Raw genomic sequence first — 13,369 nt, 5'->3', positions numbered from 1 at the left:
AATGACTGAGCCTCCTTATTGCCCCCAATTGACTGAACCCCCTGACTGACTGCACCCCCTTGCCCTGTATCACCTCTGAATGACTGAGCCTCTTTCACACTTCCATTTTTTAATTGTGTGAACACATTGTGTATGCTTCTTTGCCGCATTTTTCCACTGCGAAAACGCATACACAATACAACCCATGTTAAAAATAATTTTAAAAAATTAACCCCTTCATGACCTTGGGATTTTTCGTTTTTCCGTGTTCGTTTTTCACTCCCCTCCTTCCTAGAGCCATAACTTTTTTATTTTTCCGTCAATTTTGCCATGTGAGGGCTTATTTTTTGCGGGACGAGTTGTACTTTTGAATGACATCATTGGTTTTAGCATGTCGTGTACTAGAAAACGGGAAAAAAATTCCAAGTGCGGTGAAATTGCAAAAAAAGTGCAATCCCACACTTGTTTTTTGTTTGGCTTTTTTGCTAGGTTCGCTAAATGCTAAAACTGACCTGCCATTATGATTCTCCAGGTCAGTACAAGTTCATAGACACCTAACATGACTAGGTTATTTTTTATCTAAGTGGTGAAAAAAAGTTCCAAACTTTGCTAAAAAAAAAAAAAATAAATAAAAAAAAAATTGCGCCATTTTCTGATACTCGTAGCGTCTCCATTTTTCGTGATCTTGGGTCGGTTGAGGGCTTATTTTTTGCGTGCCGAGCTGGCGTTTTTAATGATAGCATTTTGGTGCAGATACGTTCTTTTGATCGCCTGTTATTGCATTTTAATGCAATGTCGCGGCGACCTAAAATACGTAATTCTGGCATTTCGAATTTTTTTCTCGCTACGCCGTTTAGCGATCAGGTTAATGCTTTTTTTTAATTGATAGATCTGGCGATTCTGAGCGCGGCGATACCAAATATGTGTAGATTTGATTTTTTTTTATTGATTTATTTTGATTGGGGCGAAAGGGGGGTGATTTAAACTTTTATATATTTTTTATTTTTTTCACATTTTTTACAACTTTTTTTTTAACTTTTGCCATGCTTCAATAGCCTCCATGGGAGGCTAGAAGCAGGCACAGCACGATCGCCTCTGCTACATAGCAGCGATCTGCTGATCGCTGCTATGTGGCAGAAATGGAGGTGTGCTGTGAGCGCCGACCACAGGGTGGCACTCACAGCCACCGGTGATCAGTAACCATAGAGGTCTCAAGGACCTCTATGGTTACCATCCTGACGCATCGCCGACCCCCGATCATGTGACGGGGGTCGGCGATGACGTCATTTCCGGCCGCCCGGCCGGAAGCGGTAGTTAAATGCCGCTGTCTGCGTTTGACAGCGGCATTTAACTAGTTAATAGGTGCGGGCAGATCGCGATTCTGCCCGCGCCTATTACGGGCACATGTCAGCTGTTCAAAACAGCTGACATGTCCCAGCTTTGATGCGGGCTCACCGCGGAGCCCTGCATCAAAGCAGGGGATCTGACCTCGGACGTACTATCCCGTCCGAGGTCAGATAGGGGTTAAAATCGCTATATTCTTACCTTCCGGTGTCCACCGCAGCCTTCCCGCGGCCCCCGCAGTCTTCCCGATGCTTGCAATGCTTCCGGCAGCTCCCATTTTTTGCATAGGCAGCATCAATAGTAAAAAGAGAGAGAGAGAGAACGAGAGAGAATTTCCCTGACGGGAAATTCTTCCGCACATGCTCAGTTTCAAAAGACGGCATCCGTCGCTGGATTCCTGCTTTTGACGGTCAGCGACGGATCCTGCGTCCATAGGCTTCCATTATAGCCAATGACGGACAGTGCAGGCAGGGCCAGCGTTAGGAGCAGGCAGACCAGGCAGCTGCCTGGGGCCCCCACTCCCCCAGGGCCCCCCAGCTAGCGGCAAGTTACGCAGCCGCTATGGGGCCCCTGTGAGGCAGCGCCGACTCCCCTCGCCGCATTGAACTATACCGGCGTCTGCCGGTACACGCCGGTACAGTTCAAAGCAATGATGGGAGGAGAGAGCATCACCTGACACTCCCTCTCCCATCATTCCCCGCTCTGCCTCTGACACAGCGAGTGCGCGCGTGCGCGCTCACTGTGACCCAGGCAGTGTGGCGGCAGCCACCGACACAGGAGCAGGGAGCAGCGCGGGCTCGGGGAAAGGTAAGGAGCTTGTGTTTTTTTTACTGGACTGTGTGGCCTTTCTCGGGAGGAGAGAGGCGCGGAGGGAAGGGGGGATGTGAGCTGTGCTGTATACTCCTGTGTGCTCTGCTGTATACTACTGTGGGCTCTGCTGTATACTACTGTGGGCTGTGCTATATACTACTGTGGGCAGTGCTGTATGCTACTGTGGGCTCTGCTGTATACTACTGGGCTCTGTTGTATACTACTGTGGGCTCTGCTGTATACTACTGTGGGCTCTGCTGTATACTAGTGTGGGCTCTGCTGTATACTAGTGTGGGCAGTGCTGTATACTACTGTGGGCAGTGCTGTATACTACTTGGCTCTGCTGTATACTACTGTGGGCTCTGCTGTATACTACTGTGGGCTGTGTTATATACTACTGTGGGCAGTGCTGTATACTACTGTGGGCTCTGCTGTATACTACTGTGGGCTGTGTTATATACTACTGTGGGCAGTGCTGTATACTACTGTGGGCTCTGCTGTATACTACTGTGGGCTGTGTTATATACTACTGTGGGCAGTGCTGTATACTACTGTGGGCTCTGCTGTATACTACTGTGGGCTGTGTTATATACTACTGTGGGCAGTGCTGTATACTACTGTGGGCTCTGCTGTATACTACTGTGGGGGGCTGTATTATATTCTATAGGGAGGTTACATTATACTCTGTGGGGGGGCTGCATTATACTCTGTGGGGTGGCTGCATTATACTCTGTGGGGTGGTGGCTGCATTATACTATATGTGGGCTGCATTATACTGTATCGAGGACTATGGGGAATACGTTATACTATATGAAGAACTATGGGGTGCATTATACTATGGGAAGTGAATTGTACTACATGGAGCACTATGGCAGTGCATTATACTTTATGGAGCACTGTGAGGAGTGTATTATGCTATATGGAGGACTGAGGAGTATATTTTAATATATGGAGGACTATGAGGAGTGTATTATACTATATGGAGGACTATGGGAAGTGTATAATACTATATGGAGGATTATGAGGAGTGTATTATACATTTTACAATATGGAGGACTGTGGTGCACATTATAATATATGGAGGAGTATGGGGTGTATTTTACCAAACAAGCAAAATGCAGCATATTCATTGGGTGATTGGATTGTTTATGCCGGAATAAAAATCCTTGTTCTCAGCAGCACATCGCCGATGTAAACTGTAGATGTGCTGCTGATAACATGATACTGTATGGTGATCTGTTAGTGATCTGTTAGTGATCATTCTGGCCCCATCATTCTTTCTCAGACAGTGGAAAGAGGCTGGGAAACAAGCGTCCAACGACTTCAGTATTGTCGATCACACTCGTTTAGCGGCCTGAGATCAGTGCATGTAAGTACAACCGAAATGCTTTTGTGTGATGTGCAATATGTTAGCATTTGGGGCCCCATTTTAAACTTTGCCTGGGGCCCCACTTTGCCTAAAACCGGCCCTGAGTGCAGGATTCGTCGCTGAGCGATTTTCCGACGGGCAGAAAAAACGTTTCTATGTGCGTTGTCTCCGCCCGACGGACAGCAATTTTAAGGCGAATCCAGCGCATGACAGATGAAACGGAAGGCCATCCCTCACAATCTGTCGCTAATACAAGTTTATGGGAAAAACAAAAACAGACCTAGCAGAAACATTTGCTGGATCCGTTTTTTCACAAAACGACGCATTGTGACAGAAAAAGAAAGACGGAAGTGTGAAAGAGGCCTAAGCCCCTCCCCATGTATCACCCCTGACTGAGCCCCTCTCCCTGTATCACCCCTGACCGAAGTTATGGTCTCATAGGTGGCAGAGAGATTTCACTAAAATGTGTATGGATGAGATGTCATAAAATCTTATCTGCTGCTATAAAACATTGGTTTAGTGGTGAATACACATCAGGGGACATTTATTAATGAGTTTGCACCAAAATGTTGGGGACAGCTCATTCTATAACATTAAGAAGTGTACTACAGTATATCATCCCCCCCGATATTAGAATGTTGTATCACACAAACGGTGGTCTTGTATTTATTTCTAGGCTTTGTAGTGGGCTCTAAGAACGATTTTCTCTGGTGGGCCCAAGGTGCTCCAGTCCGTCGCTGGCTGTTTGCATATTAGCAGAATGCCTCTATGCTACTTTGAGTACACCGGCTGCAGCAGCCACTTTTCCAGACACTCCCATGATGCAAGATATAGAACTACTTCCCTAAATCTTCCACACTACCTTGGCAATCCACCACTGTATCAGGGCGACCTTGTCCAGCCCACAGCAGTCTCAGGACTACTCAGGGTATGTGCACACGTTGCGGATTTGTCTGCGGATTCGCAGCAGTTTTCCCTGAGTTTAAAGTACCATGTAAACCTATGGAAAACAAAATCCGCAGTACACATGCTGCGGAAAAAACCAGCGGAAACGCTGTGTTGCTTATGCCGCAGCATGTCAATTCTTTGTGCGGATTCCGCAGCGGTTTACACCTGCTCCATAATAGGAATCCGCTGGTGTAAAACTGCAGGTGGAATCTGCACAAAATCCACACAAAAATTGCGGTAAATCTGCGGTTAATCTGCAGGTTAATACTGTTCTGAAACTAACCTGAGAGCCCCGCTGAGCAGAGGAAATGAACTTTATTTCTCCCGGCAGCCTATGGCTTTCAGTCATAGGACAGGGCCGTCGTGGCCTCAGTCACCGCTCAGTGCATAGTGACAAGCTCTAATGCTGAGCTGGCTGTCAGTCACTGTCTGGGGCACGGTTACAGACGCCTGTCAGTATACACTAAACCATGCCTTAAGTTGAGCCGGCCCTGCCTTATGACTGAAAGTCATAAGTTGCTGGGAGGAATAAAGCTCATTTCCTCCCGCTAGTGCGGGAGCCAAGCAGATTCAGAATGCTATTATCCTGCAGATTAACCTCATATCTGCAGGTTAATAGCATTTTTTTTTTTTTTGCATGACAGGTTCCCTTTAAACCCTGCATATACTCAATGTTTTCTTCAAACTTTGAAAAAAATAAGGATATCTTCCATAATACCATTTTTGGGAGCCTAGCCAGAAAGATTAGAATGCACCCTGGAATCAAGAAAAAAAGGTTGTCGGGATTTGACGCAATGACATGTGGCTTGCAATTTATACCTTGAAATAGTCTACAGTCAAAAAGGAATGCCTAGTGATCTCAGCGTTTCATCTAACAGCTCTGTATTAAGTCCCTTAGCAATGGAAAAACAGACGCATGTATAACACGGTCAAGAGGAAGCAATAGACACCTACACAGCAGAGAGACAGGGACAGGAATAACTGTCTAGGATTGAGAAATCATTGTTTTTGATAACCTCTGTAATTTCTTCAAGATCTCCATGATATGCCCTTTTTCACAATTTGCAGCCACAGAGCTGGTACAGGGCTGTACCGATCAGTGCTGGGAGGTTATTTTCTACAAATCTGAAGCCACATATTGTGTTAGAGGATAGAAAAGCGAATCTCCAGCGGTTAAGATATATCAGAATCAATAAGCAAGGAAATGAATGTCATTTAGATAGAAATAAAGTGCCGAGGCTTGGGAGGAAAGGTAAGTGAGAAGAGAGAGCGCTGTCAAGATGGGGCATGATAAATTGAGAGCGAGTAAAGTAAATGAGACAGAGATGGCCAATGCAATATATGCATCTACATAGACTCCCATCTGATGGAGTGGAGATGGGAAAATATCGTAGAATTCAGGAGCAAATGAATGGAATGAAAATAGCTTGGATGATTCTGTATGTGGTAAAAGAGAATGGACCTCTTGGAAGATGCTGGATATCCATGTAAGGGCTCATGCGGACACCTGTGAACCTCAGTCCGAGTATGGACCGCAATACACACTGTCCATGGGTCTTCTGACCTGAGCTCAACAGGTTCATAGACTTTATTGAGTTTGTTGAGTTCAGATTGCGTGACCACGAACAGTCCATGCTTTTCTGCCCTTGCTCGGACTAAGATCCATGGACGTCTGCATAAGCCCTAAGGAATAATAGAGACCAGACTTTAGTGAAATCAAAAAACTAATTTTCTATAGTTAATTTCATTATAACTTGATGTAAGTTACATGATATGGTGGTCACATTTTATAGGGAATACCCTTAAGGCCAATATCTTCCTGGGCAGCACGGTAGCTCAGTGGTTAGCACTGCATCGCTGGAGTCCTGGGTTCAAATCCCACCAAGGACAACATCTGCAAGGAGTTTGTATGTTCTCCCCATGATTGCTTGGGTTTCCTCCCACATTCCAAAGACATACTCATAGGGAATTTAAATTGTGAGCCCCATCGGAGACAGCGATGATAATGTGTGCAAACTGTAAAGCGCTGCGGAATGTGTTATATGCTATATAAAAATATTTATTTATTTTATCAATCAAGCGCAATAATTATGAAACATAAAAAGGTCTATGTTCTGGCTCTATTCTGTTGTTTTTCACATACATACAGTAGATGCTTAAGTAATTGGAGGAACACTGTACGTCAGAGGTGCACAACCTTTTATGGTCCGAGGGCCATGTGGCTTAGACCAAGTCCCAAGGTCTGCATTAAGACTGGAGGTTGCTTTTACAATTAAGGGCTATGGAGCCTAGTTCTGGCTTATACAGTAAAAGTGACTTCCGGCGAGTTGGAATTGAAGTCACATGAGTCAGAAGAGGACCAGAGTGGCCCTGCAAACTGGAAGATGGTAATCGGAAAATATGCTAATGCACCTACACAGCATTACACATGTATTTAGAGAGATTTAGAAAATTTGAGTTTTCCCATTAATACTTTTTTAAGAGTTATACAAAAATACTTTAATAAACTTGTGGTCGAGAGTCCTATATTCAGTTCTAACTGAAGGCAACATTTGCATGGAGTTTCTGTCTTTCTTTCTGTGTTTGTGGGGGTCTCCTCCAGGTATTCCAGGTTCCTCTTACATCCTCAAAAATATACGGTACTCATGAGGATTAGTGAAACTGACTCTAGTTTGTATATAGCTGAAATAAGGAAAGTAGATTTTGAGCCCCATTGGATACAGAAACTAATGTGAACAATGACGAATTTCAGCAGCAAAAAAACCCACTAAAAAATAAAACTAATATATATATTTTTGTACGGGTTACACAGGCCTTAGAGGAATACTTGGCATTATTAACAGGGACATTTATAAAGGTCTTGATCTATGTAACATCCTTTGTGCATAAAATAAACCTGGTTATCAACATGATATCAAAGAGTAGACGATATTCTCCTTTCCTCATTCTTATTCTGTTACGGCCACCATTAATTAGCATATATTTCATTTTATTTGCAGTTGTTGTTGTTTTGCTGACTTTCAAAGCCCACAAATCCCTAACTGTTTTTGATGATGTGGATAGCGCAGAGGTATGTTGCTGACACAAGAGTTGGAGTGCTGCCCTTCCTGAGGAATAAACATACACCCATGCCTACTACAAAGAATAATGATGCCGAGCCTGATTATTTGATGTGAACAGAAAATGAAATGATGCTGATTTTTTGGAAACAACTTTTTATTTAATACCCAGCTGTCATGAAATGCGCATTGCTAAGCAGCGAATTGCTGACACCAGAGCAAGCGTGCATGAATGGGTCTGATTGCCTGACTAGAGCAGACGTAAAGTCTGTAGTCTGCAGGAGGTGGGAAGTACGGGAAGGTGGTAACAAGTAATGGATGGTATGAGTACCCAGTGACCTATTATTTATGCGGAGATGCAGTTCTTCCATCTGCAGAGTAAATGCTTCCGTTTCTGGAAACGTTTTCCCTCATTATATCTAAATACTTCATGCCTTTTAGCAAAAGCTGACCTGGGGCAAGAGCTTTACAGTCACGGAGACATGACTCTTCTATCTGTACTTGGAGTTCTAATTGACTCATTCCAGGAAATTAAAAGGTTGAATGCTTATTTAGATCGTTTTCCTAGACTACAAAACGTATGTGCTGGGCTGCACCAAACACTAGGCACGTGCCTATGCCAGGATAAATTGGGCTGCCAGTGCCACTTGTAATCTGCTCCCTTGATTTTATGAATCATCCAGGTCTGACTACAGCTGGAGAGTAGCAGGTTGTCGACTACTGATCTAGGCACCATACAGCAATCAGATAGGACCTCGCATGCAGCTCTTTGGGACACCGGTACACTGGACCATATTGTATGTCTGTAAATCAATACAGTAGTACAGTAAATAGTCAACACAGCCCAGGGGTGGAGGTGCCTAATAGTAGGTGCCCAGACCTTAGAATATGATATGGGATATACTTGGCACACTCTAGCGAGTCTGATGCAACAAAGTGTTAAATATAGTACATACAGTATTCACAATGTTCACAAACGTTTCGGTCTGCAAAGGACCTTCATCAGTGTGCTCAAAAAATTTTGGGGATGAGCAGGAGATCCTGTAGGTAGAGGGCTAAAACCAGCCGATCAAGCTGGGGAGATCTGGAGAATCGGTATCCACCGCAAGTCTGGTATCAGTGGATACCGCGTCTCCCTCCTTCTCTCCAGCTTGATAGGCTGGATTTAGCCCTCTACCTACAGGATCTCCTGTTCATCCCCAAAATTTTTTGAGCACACTGATGAAGGTCCTTTGCAGACCGAAACGTTTGTGAACATTGTGAATACTGTATGTATTATATTAAACACTTTGTTGCATCAGACTCGCTAGAGTGTGCCAAGTATATCCCATATCATTGTAAATCAATACATACATGCACCGCTATTCTGTCAAGGAAGCACAGGGAAAGGTCATCTAACGCCAGAATGTGGGTGTAGGCAGGGATATACATAGAAATGTGAAGGACCTCAAGCCAATGGTTTGAACCGGGACCCTCATTGACTCCCTGCTGTCAATAAACAACCCATTGCGTTCCTGTGAATACTTTATAGGGGAAAAAGGGAATGACAGATGGACCCCTTGTCTAACCACTTGTCTGTCATGGTTACTGTTTACCATGGTACATAAGGAATTTAATTGCTGTGATCAAAGCTAGCTGCAATCTTTGAAGTTACTGGTGGGTGTCTGTTGTGTAAAACAGCCAACACCTGTGAAGTATGGGGTGGACTGAGAGCATGAGCCCTCTCCTACTTCTGCCATATATACTGTATACAACAGATATCGGAAGAAGTGGATAGGTGGCAGGCCGAAGGGCCACCTTCTTGATCACAGGTATCATTTTAACTGGTGGCCTGCCACCATTGGTGGTGCACCACTAGGTGTAAGTGCAGATCAATCAACCACCCTTTTGATTATCAAAAATGAGAAAATGCATTGAGATATTTTAAGTTTTTCCTATCTTATAGTCACTAATATAATTCTGGTATGTACAGCGTACGTGGTCTCCAAATTATGGTTCTTTAGCTGTCCCGAGACTACAACTATCAGCAAGCTCTTGGAAAGCCTTTGTGTACTGTATTTTGTGAGTTGCAATTTCACAACTGCTGGAGAGCTACAGATTGGAGACCAATGCCTTAAGTAATGGACTGTTGCAATGTGTAAGTATTATGTAATTGTGGAAAGAAGTGAATGAAAATGGTAGGAAAGGCAGCAACCAACAGGAGATTGTGGAAAGGGAACCCCATCAAAGAACTGATATCACTGATTGGCAGCCATAATAAAGTTTTGTATATGGATTTCATACATAAAATAGCCTTGACATTTATGGACCATAATATTTTTTCATCATTAAGGGCTCATACCCATCATCATACAAAAAAACTGTCCAATATCTGTCCAGAAACGTGGGTCAAAATAATGACACAAACTCCTTTAATGAATCTAAATTTACCAAAAACATGTATACTCACCTCAACACCCAATCCACTGAAGCCAATGTCTCTTGTAAAAGAATTAAAGTAATAAACCACAATTTTCCTACGAAGCACCTAGCTCTGCTACATCTAAATGGCAGGCTGCATTGCTGCATCATACAACTATACAGCCTGCCATCCAGCAGAGACACTGAGCTGTGCGTGCTTGCTCAGCGCCTCACTGTTAACTCCTTTCACCGCACTGACTTTACGGTGGGCGTGAGAAAGTTCATCAGTGCGAGAGCCAATAGAACTTTTCCCATGGCGTTCATGCTGACCTAATTACGATGAAAGGAGTTCACTGGCTCTGAACCCAGATGATCTTTCTGACGGCACGGCGAGCGTGAGAACTTTCTCACGCTCGCACTAAAGTCAGGGAGGTGAAAGGAGTTCATTGCCAGGCACTGAGCTCAGTGACCATGCACAGCTCAGTGTCTCTGCTGGATGGCAGGATGTATAGTCGCCAAGCTAGGTGTTGCAGAGCTTGGCGCGTCGCAGATCTAGGCGTGTTGCAGGACAATTGGAATATCTTCTCGGTGGACAGGTGAGGAATATGGTTGTTTATTATTTTAATTCTTTTACCGGAGACATTGGCTACAGTGGATTGGGCATTGAGGTGAGTATACATGTTTTTGATAAATTTAGATTCATTAAAGGCGTCTATGTCATTATTTCAAATAGAGGACTTTATTCTTGCTGTGTCTGCATTACAATATGTTATGGGGTTAGTAATGGGGGCATCATTTCGACGCTTCTCCATGACTACCCTCTGGGCCTGATGTCACCTGACAATAGAGGTGACATCAACCCCAATACTTTACCCCATTTGCCACCACATCAGGGCAAGTGGAAAGAGTAAGGCTGCCGTCACCCTAGCAGTATTTGGTCAGTATTTTACATCAGTATTTGTAAGCCAAAACCAGGAGTGGAACAATTAGAGGAAAAGTATAATAGAAACACATGCACCACTTCTGCATTTATCACCCACTCCTGGTTTTGGCTGAGAAATACTGATGTAAAATACTGACCAAATACTGCTAGTGTGCTGGCAGCCTAAGACTGAGTCTAGGAGGGGGTCAATATCCATGTCCCCTTCCTAGGCTATTGATATCAGCCCACATCTGTCTGCCTATCTTTTGCTGTTATTAATTATAGGGGACCCTATGTAATTTTTTTGGAGGGGTCCCCTATTTTAGTAACCAGAAAAGGCTAAGTATACAGCTGTGAGCTGATATTAATAGTCTGGGAAGTTCCATTGGTATCACCCCCTTTCCAGGCTAAAAACATCTTCATCCAGCTGTCCGATTTCCCTCTGCTGGTTAATAAAATGCATGGGTGATCCCATACTATTTTTTCTCAGAGATTTATTCATTAATTAAATACATGTACAGTAAGCTATGCAAGCACTGTACTAATTATATATGTGACTGACATCTTTGTCTGTCTATTCTATGTGCATATATCTATTCCATCTATTCTATTTTGTTGGGTCACGCTGTGATTTTACTGTACGTGGCTGCTGAGTTGTCAAGTTTTCAACAACATGGGTATGTAAAATTGGACAGCTCACATGGTCTGAGTGTAGTGCGATTTTCTTTTATCACACTCATTGACCTGCATTGGGGAGTCTCATCCGAGATATGAGGACAATCGCAGCATGCTGTGATTTTTTTTCCACAGCCCGATCTCAGCTGAGAAAAAAAATTGCAGATAAGCAGGGAATCATAGATTAACATTTGTTCGAGTGCAATCCGATTTTTTATCTGATTGCATTAATCCTTTTTTTTCTCACAGATGAGTATGAGCCCTAATTCCCAGATACTGTTTTCTTGGCAATCAATCTCATAATTCCAGAGATAAAGATCCGGAAGCTTTCTTGCCTTAGACAGTCACATGCCTTGGTCATGGTGCCAGGTTGTAATTTTCTCATGGCAAAAATAGCTGCTTCATTTTTATTCTGATAGAACCCACAGTATAAAGAGTACAGTTTCCTAGCTTGTTCTCTGCAAAAAAAAGCAGAATAGTTTCATTCATACCAAGTGCCAAGAAGAGGGCAGCTCTGCTTGTGGATGGCAGAGAAGACATGAGTATGTTTTCCACCTTTGGAGAACCTTTGCCAGCTTATTAACAGTAGATGGATATACTGTTAGACACATACATCTGTCTACATGATGTAACTCAATTCACTCCATACTATTATTTACCTAAAAAATAAAAAAGAGAGTTCTCTAAAGCAGCACACATGGAATATCAACCTAAAAATGATCAGGTGTAAGAGACATCTTTTTCGGGTCATTTTGCTCCTTGCTAGACATTCGAGTATGTAGCATTGTCTCCTTGATAATCCAGTGATGCTGACAAAAGGATATTTTAAAATGTGACATCTTTTTTATTTTGAAGTTTCTAGAATTAGTCAATTCGATTCGATATGAATTAAATTTGTGTTCAATTTTCAGAAATTTGTGCAACCCAGTGAAATTTGCAATTCATTCACTGTTTGCGCAAATTACCCAAAATGGCTGCTGCCGTGCCGAAGATTGCATTAATTAGAGAAAGATCACGTGTCCTTGAGTGCGGCTGAGAGAGCTTTCCCATAATGCCCTGTAGCTGTCACATCACATGGTATAGTGCAGTCAATGAGGAGGGATTATCATAGCCATCTAAAAGCAGAAGCAGAGAATGCAGCAGCCATTTTGTGGTGAATCTGGATATTGAGAAGATGTCACAGCTCATAGCTTAATCATAGAGAAATGGAGAGAAAGCTATAAAACATTTAAGAAACTGTACAGGTAGACCCCAGGTCATAAAGACTGGCATCAAAACTCCAGTCTTAATAGAGATGCGGCAAAATCATCAAGAGGCATCTGACACTTAATAAATTTAGAACATCTTCCAGTTGCAATGTGCTACCAGAAGATGTATGCTAATTTACATATTTTTTTAATTTTATGACAAATTTTAGGATAGCATTATCAACAGAACTCGCACCACCTACTTTAAACGTGGGCAGAGCTGTCTAGGACTGGCATAAAAAAATGCCACAACTGGCAACATTTTTACACAACTATAAGTTGTGCAAACATTCAAGTAGTTTTTTGTAAAAAATCCAGAAACGAGGCTATCCTGTGCGTGACAATACACGATGATAATTAGCGTGTGTGGAAAAGAAATGAGTGTCATATACGTTTTTCATGGCAATGGAAGGTTTTGCTATTCTTTTTGATTTGCCACAATCAAATTTCCTTGGAAAATTCAGAGAATTTGGCAAATTCAAGTTTATAAAAATGGACTTATTTTTTCTAATTTAAGATAGTTCTGGGCTCCAGAACCGTCCGTGCTCATGTGTAATTCATGTGTGGCAATGGTGAAGCAAGTGCTATTAATCAAGCAAAGGGGCAGTGTATCCCA

The 13,369-nt window shown here is 43.0% G+C and overlaps 1 protein-coding gene across 7 annotated transcripts in view; it reads right to left on the bottom strand.

Moving 5' to 3' along the window:
* SRCIN1 (SRC kinase signaling inhibitor 1) overlaps positions 1–13,369 on the bottom strand; it is a 588,753-nt gene that overhangs the window by 445,882 nt on the left and 129,502 nt on the right. The window lies entirely within an intron of this gene.

The sequence above is a fragment of the Ranitomeya imitator genome, chromosome 2, assembly GCF_032444005.1.
Source record: "Ranitomeya imitator isolate aRanImi1 chromosome 2, aRanImi1.pri, whole genome shotgun sequence".
Taxonomy (NCBI): domain Eukaryota; kingdom Metazoa; phylum Chordata; class Amphibia; order Anura; family Dendrobatidae; genus Ranitomeya; species Ranitomeya imitator.
This window is presented reverse-complemented; position numbering and strand designations above follow the sequence as displayed.